Here is a 5000-nt window from a genome sequence, read left to right on the forward strand (position 1 = left end):
TATGCAGTGTTGGGCCTGGTTAGTACTTGGATGGGAGACCATCTGGGAATACCAGTTGCTCTAGGTAATTTTATACTGCCATAACATTTTTTTCTATTACATTTTACATTTAATTTTTTCAACTTATCAATGAATTTACTTGAGTTAAGAAGTAAAAGAGGTCTAAAGTTAATGATTTTGAGCACCTACAGCCAAACCACACTGGACATGCCCAATCTCGTCTTATCTTGGAAGCTATGCAGTGTTGGGCCTGGTTAGTACTTGGATGGGAGACCACCTGGGAATACCAGGTGCTGTAGGTAATTTTATGCAGCCATAACATTCTTTTCTATTACATTTTACATTTAATTTTTTCAACTTATCAATGAATTTACTTGAGTAAAGAAGTAAAAGAGGTCTAAAGTTAATGTTTTTGAGCTCCTTCAGCCAAACCACACTGGACATGCCCAATCTTGTCTGATCTTGGAAGCTATGCAGTGTTGGGCCTGGTTAGTACTTGGATGGGAGACCACCTAGGAATCCTAGGTGCTGTAGGTAATTTCATACTGCCATAACATTTTTTTCTATTACATTTTACATTTAATTTTTTCAACTTATCAATGAATTTACTTGAGTTAAGAAGTAAAAGAGGTCTAAAGTTAATGTTTTTGAGCACCTACAGCCAAACCACACTGGACATGCCCAATCTCGTCTGATCTTGGAAGCTATGCAGTGTTGGGCCTGGTTAGTACTTGGATGGGAGACCACCTGGGAATACCAGGTGCTGTAGGTAATTTTATACTGCCATAACATTCTTTTCTATTACATTTTACATTTAATTTTTTCAACTTATCAATGAATTTCCTTGAGTTAAGAAGTAATAGAGGTCTAAAGTTAAAGCTTTTGAGCACCTACAGCCAATCCACACTGGAAATGCCCAATCTCGTCTGATCTTGGTAGCTATCCAGTGTTGGGCCTGGTCAGTACTAGGATGGGAGACCACCTGGGAAAGCCAGGTGCAGTAGGTAATTTTATACTGCCATAACATTCTTTTCTATTACATTTTGCATTTAATTTTTTCAACTTATCAATGAATTTACTTGAGTTAAGAAGTAATAGAGGTCTAAAGTTAATGTTTTTGATCACCAACAGCCAAACCACACTGGACATGCCCAATCTCGTCTGATCTTGTAAGCTATGCAGTGTTGGGCCTGGTTAGTACTTGGATGGGAGACCACCTGGGAATACCAGGTGCTGTAGGTAATTTTATGCAGCCATAACATTCTTTTCTATTACATTTTACATTTAATTTTTTCAACTTATCAATGAATTTACTTGAGTAAAGAAGTAAAAGAGGTCTAAAGTTAATGTTTTTGAGCTCCTTCAGCCAAACCACACTTCACATGCCCAATCTCGTCTGATCTTGGAAGCTATGCAGTGTTGGGCCTGGTTAGTACTTGGATGGGAGACCACCTAGGATTACCAGGTGCTGTAGGTAATTTTATACTGCCATAACATTCTTTTCTATTACATTTTACATTTAATTTTTTCAACTTATCAATGAATTTACTTGAGTTAAGAAGTAATAGAGGTCTAAAGTTAATGCTTTTGAGCACCTACAGCCAAACCACACTGGACATGCCCAATCTCGTCTGATCTTGGAGGCTATGCAGTGTTGGGCCTGGTTAGTACTTGGACGGGAGACCACCTGGGAATACCAGGTGCTGTAGGTAATTTTATATGGCCATAACATTCTTTTCTATTACATTTTACATTACATTTTTTCAACTTATCAATGAATTTACTTGAGTTAAGAAGTAAAAGAGGTCTAAAGTTAATGTTTTTTAGCGCCTACAGCCAAACCACACTGGACATGCCCAATCTCGTCTGATCTTGGAAGCTATGCAGTGTTGGGCCTGGTTAGTACTTGGATGGGAGACCACCTGGGAATACCAGGTGCTGTAGGTAATTTTATACTGCCATAACATTCTTTTCTATTACATTTTACATTTAATTTTTTCAACTTATCAATGAATTTCCTTGAGTTAAGAAGTAATAGAGGTCTAAAGTTAAAGCTTTTGAGCACCTACAGCCAATCCACACTGGAAATGCCCAATCTCGTCTGATCTTGGTAGCTATCCAGTGTTGGGCCTGGTCAGTACTAGGATGGGAGACCACCTGGGAAAGCCAGGTGCAGTAGGTAATTTTATACTGCCATAACATTCTTTTCTATTACATTTTGCATTTAATTTTTTCAACTTATCAATGAATTTACTTGAGTTAAGAAGTAATAGAGGTCTAAAGTTAATGTTTTTGATCACCAACAGCCAAACCACACTGGACATGCCCAATCTTGTCTGATCTTGGAAGCTATGCAGTGTTGGGCCTGGTTAGTACTTGGATGGGAGACCACCTGGGAATACCAGGTGCTGTAGGTAATTTTAAGCAGCCATAACATTCTTTTCTATTACATTTTACATTTAATTTTTTCAACTTATCAATGAATTTACTTGAGTAAAGAAGTAAAAGAGGTTTAAAGTTAATGTTTTTGAGCTCCTTCAGCCAAACCACACTGGACATGCCCAATCTCGTCTGATCTTGGAAGCTATGCAGTGTTGGGCCTGGTTAGTACTTGGATGGGAGACCACCTAGGATTACCAGGTGCTGTAGGTAATTTTATACTGCCATAACATTCTTTCTATTACATTTTACATTTAATTTTTTCAACTTATCAATGAATTTACTTGAGTTAAGAAGTAATAGAGGTCTAAAGTTAATGCTTTTGAGCACCTACAGCCAAACCACACTGGACATGCCCAATCTCGTCTGATCTTGGAGGCTATGCAGTGTTGGGCCTGGTTAGTACTTGGACGGGAGACCACCTGGGAATACCAGGTGCTGTAGGTAATTTTATATGGCCATAACATTCTTTTCTATTACATTTTACATTACATTTTTTCAACTTATCAATGAATTTACTTGAGTTAAGAAGTAAAAGAGGTCTAAAGTTAATGTTTTTTAGCGCCTACAGCCAAACCACACTGGACATGCCCAATCTTGTCTGATCTTGGAAGCTATGCAGTGTTGGGCCTGGTTAGTACTTGAATGGGAGACCACCTGGGAATACCAGGTGCTGTAGGTAATTTTATACTGCCATAACTTTCTTTTCTATTACATTTTACATTTAATTTTTTCAACTTATCAATGAATTTACTTGAGTTAAGAAGTAAAAGTGGTCTAAAGTTAATGTTTTTGAACTCCTTCAGCCAAACCACACTGGACATGCCCAATCTCGTCTGATCTTGGAAGCTATGCAGTGTTGGGCCTGGTTAGTACTTGGATGGGAGACCACCTAAGAATCCCAGGTGCTGTAGGTATTTTTATACTGCCATAACAGTCTTTTCTATTACATTTTACATTAAATTTTTTCAACTTATCAATGAATTTACTTGAGTTAAGAAGTAATAGAGGTCTAAAGTTAAAGCTTTTGAGCACCTACAGCCAAACCACACTGGACATGCCCAATCTCGTCTGATCTTGGAGGCTATGCAGTGCTGGGCCTGGTTAGTACTTGGACGGGAGACCACCTGGGAATACCAGGTGCTGTAGGTAATTTTATATAGCCATAACATTCTTTTCTATTACATTTTACATTAAATTTTTTCAACTTATCAATGAATTTACTTGAGTTAAGAAGTAAAAGAGGTTTAAAGTTAATGTTTTTTAGCGCCTACAGCCAAACCACACTGGACATGCACAATCTTGTCTGATCTTGGAAGCTATGCAGTGTTGGGCCTGGTTAGTACTTGAATGGGAGACCACCTGGGAATACCAGGTGCTGTAGGTAATTTTATACTGCCATAACATTCTTTTCTATTAAATTTTACATTTAGTTTTTTCAACTTATCAATGAATTTACTTGAGTTAAGAAGTAAAAGATGTCTAAAGTTTATGTATTTGAGCACTTACAGTCAAACCACACTGGACATGCCCAATCTCGTCTGATCTTGAAAGCTATGCAGTGTTGTGCCTGGGTAGTACTTGGATGGGAGACCATCTGGGAATACCAGGTGCTGTAGGTAATTTTATACTGCCATAACATTTTTTTCTATTACATTTTACATTTAATTTTTTCAACTTATCAATGAATTTACTTGAGTAAAGAAGTAAAAGAGGTCTAAAGTTTATGTTTTTGAGCACCTACAGCCAAACCACACTGGACATGCATAATCTCGTCTGATCTTGGAAGCTATGCAGTGTTGGGCCTGGTTAGTACTTGGATGGGAGACCACCTGGGAATACCAGGTGCTGTAGGTAATTTTATACTGCCATATCAGTCTTTTCTATTACATTTTACATTTAATTTTTTCAACTTATCAATGAATTTACTTGATTTAAGAAGTAAAAGAGGTCTAAAGTTAATGTTTTTTAGCACCTACAGCCAAACCACACTGGACAGGCCCAATCTCGTCTGATCTTGGAAGCTATGCAGTGTTGGGCCTGGTTAGTACTTTGATGGGAGACCACCTGGGAATACCAGGTGCTGTAGGTAATTTTATGCAGCCATAACATTCTTTTCTATTACATTTTACATTTAATTTTTTCAACTTATCAATGAATTTCCTTGAGTTAAGAAGTAATAGAGGTCTAAAGTTAAAGCTTTTGAGCACCTACAGCCAATCCACACTGGAAATGCCCAATCTCGTCTGATCTTGGTAGCTATCCAGTGTTGGGCCTGGTCAGTACTAGGATGGGAGACCACCTGGGAAAGCCAGGTGCAGTAGGTAATTTTATACTGCCATAACATTCTTTTCTATTACATTTTGCATTTAATTTTTTCAACTTATCAATGAATTTACTTGAGTTAAGAAGTAATAGAGGTCTAAAGTTAATGTTTTTGATCACCAACAGCCAAACCACACTGGACATGCCCAATCTCGTCTGATCTTGGAAGCTAAGCAGTGTTGGGCCTGGTTAGTACTTGTATGGGAGACCACCTGGGAATACCAGGTGCTGTAGGT

General features: G+C 38.0%; 3 non-coding genes and 19 pseudogenes across 3 annotated transcripts in view; all 22 read left to right on the forward strand.

Annotated features, from left to right (window-relative positions):
* LOC148483828 (5S ribosomal RNA) overlaps window positions 1-67 on the forward strand; it is a 119-nt pseudogene extending 52 nt beyond the window's left edge.
* Window positions 68-183: 116 nt separating this feature from the next.
* LOC148483829 (5S ribosomal RNA) lies at window positions 184-302 on the forward strand (annotated as a pseudogene).
* Window positions 303-418: 116 nt separating this feature from the next.
* LOC148483830 (5S ribosomal RNA) lies at window positions 419-537 on the forward strand (annotated as a pseudogene).
* A 116-nt stretch (window positions 538-653) lies between these two features.
* Window positions 654-772, forward strand: LOC148483831 (5S ribosomal RNA). The gene has a single exon (XR_015871660.1). It is a non-coding gene; the product is annotated as a 5S ribosomal RNA (ribosomal RNA).
* Window positions 773-888: 116 nt separating this feature from the next.
* On the forward strand, window positions 889-1007 carry LOC148483832 (5S ribosomal RNA; annotated as a pseudogene).
* A 116-nt stretch (window positions 1008-1123) lies between these two features.
* On the forward strand, window positions 1124-1242 carry LOC148483833 (5S ribosomal RNA; annotated as a pseudogene).
* A 116-nt stretch (window positions 1243-1358) lies between these two features.
* On the forward strand, window positions 1359-1477 carry LOC148483834 (5S ribosomal RNA; annotated as a pseudogene).
* Window positions 1478-1593: 116 nt separating this feature from the next.
* LOC148483835 (5S ribosomal RNA) lies at window positions 1594-1712 on the forward strand (annotated as a pseudogene).
* A 116-nt stretch (window positions 1713-1828) lies between these two features.
* LOC148483836 (5S ribosomal RNA) lies at window positions 1829-1947 on the forward strand. The gene has a single exon (XR_015871214.1). It is a non-coding gene; the product is annotated as a 5S ribosomal RNA (ribosomal RNA).
* A 116-nt stretch (window positions 1948-2063) lies between these two features.
* On the forward strand, window positions 2064-2182 carry LOC148483837 (5S ribosomal RNA; annotated as a pseudogene).
* Window positions 2183-2298: 116 nt separating this feature from the next.
* LOC148483838 (5S ribosomal RNA) lies at window positions 2299-2417 on the forward strand (annotated as a pseudogene).
* A 116-nt stretch (window positions 2418-2533) lies between these two features.
* LOC148483839 (5S ribosomal RNA) lies at window positions 2534-2652 on the forward strand (annotated as a pseudogene).
* Window positions 2653-2767: 115 nt separating this feature from the next.
* LOC148483840 (5S ribosomal RNA) lies at window positions 2768-2886 on the forward strand (annotated as a pseudogene).
* A 116-nt stretch (window positions 2887-3002) lies between these two features.
* Window positions 3003-3121, forward strand: LOC148483841 (5S ribosomal RNA; annotated as a pseudogene).
* Window positions 3122-3237: 116 nt separating this feature from the next.
* Window positions 3238-3356, forward strand: LOC148483842 (5S ribosomal RNA; annotated as a pseudogene).
* A 116-nt stretch (window positions 3357-3472) lies between these two features.
* On the forward strand, window positions 3473-3591 carry LOC148483843 (5S ribosomal RNA; annotated as a pseudogene).
* A 116-nt stretch (window positions 3592-3707) lies between these two features.
* LOC148483844 (5S ribosomal RNA) lies at window positions 3708-3826 on the forward strand (annotated as a pseudogene).
* Window positions 3827-3942: 116 nt separating this feature from the next.
* Window positions 3943-4061, forward strand: LOC148483845 (5S ribosomal RNA; annotated as a pseudogene).
* Window positions 4062-4177: 116 nt separating this feature from the next.
* On the forward strand, window positions 4178-4296 carry LOC148483846 (5S ribosomal RNA; annotated as a pseudogene).
* Window positions 4297-4412: 116 nt separating this feature from the next.
* LOC148483847 (5S ribosomal RNA) lies at window positions 4413-4531 on the forward strand (annotated as a pseudogene).
* A 116-nt stretch (window positions 4532-4647) lies between these two features.
* LOC148483848 (5S ribosomal RNA) lies at window positions 4648-4766 on the forward strand (annotated as a pseudogene).
* Window positions 4767-4882: 116 nt separating this feature from the next.
* The window catches only part of LOC148483849 (5S ribosomal RNA), a 119-nt gene continuing 1 nt past the window's right edge, over window positions 4883-5000 (forward strand). Inside the window, exon 1 of the ribosomal RNA XR_015870559.1 lies at window positions 4883-5000. This exon is cut by the window's right edge and continues 1 nt beyond it. This is a non-coding gene — a ribosomal RNA (5S ribosomal RNA).

The sequence above is a fragment of the Taudactylus pleione genome, unplaced genomic scaffold, assembly GCF_031769625.1.
Source record: "Taudactylus pleione unplaced genomic scaffold, aTauple2 ptg000550l, whole genome shotgun sequence".
NCBI lineage: Eukaryota > Metazoa > Chordata > Amphibia > Anura > Myobatrachidae > Taudactylus > Taudactylus pleione.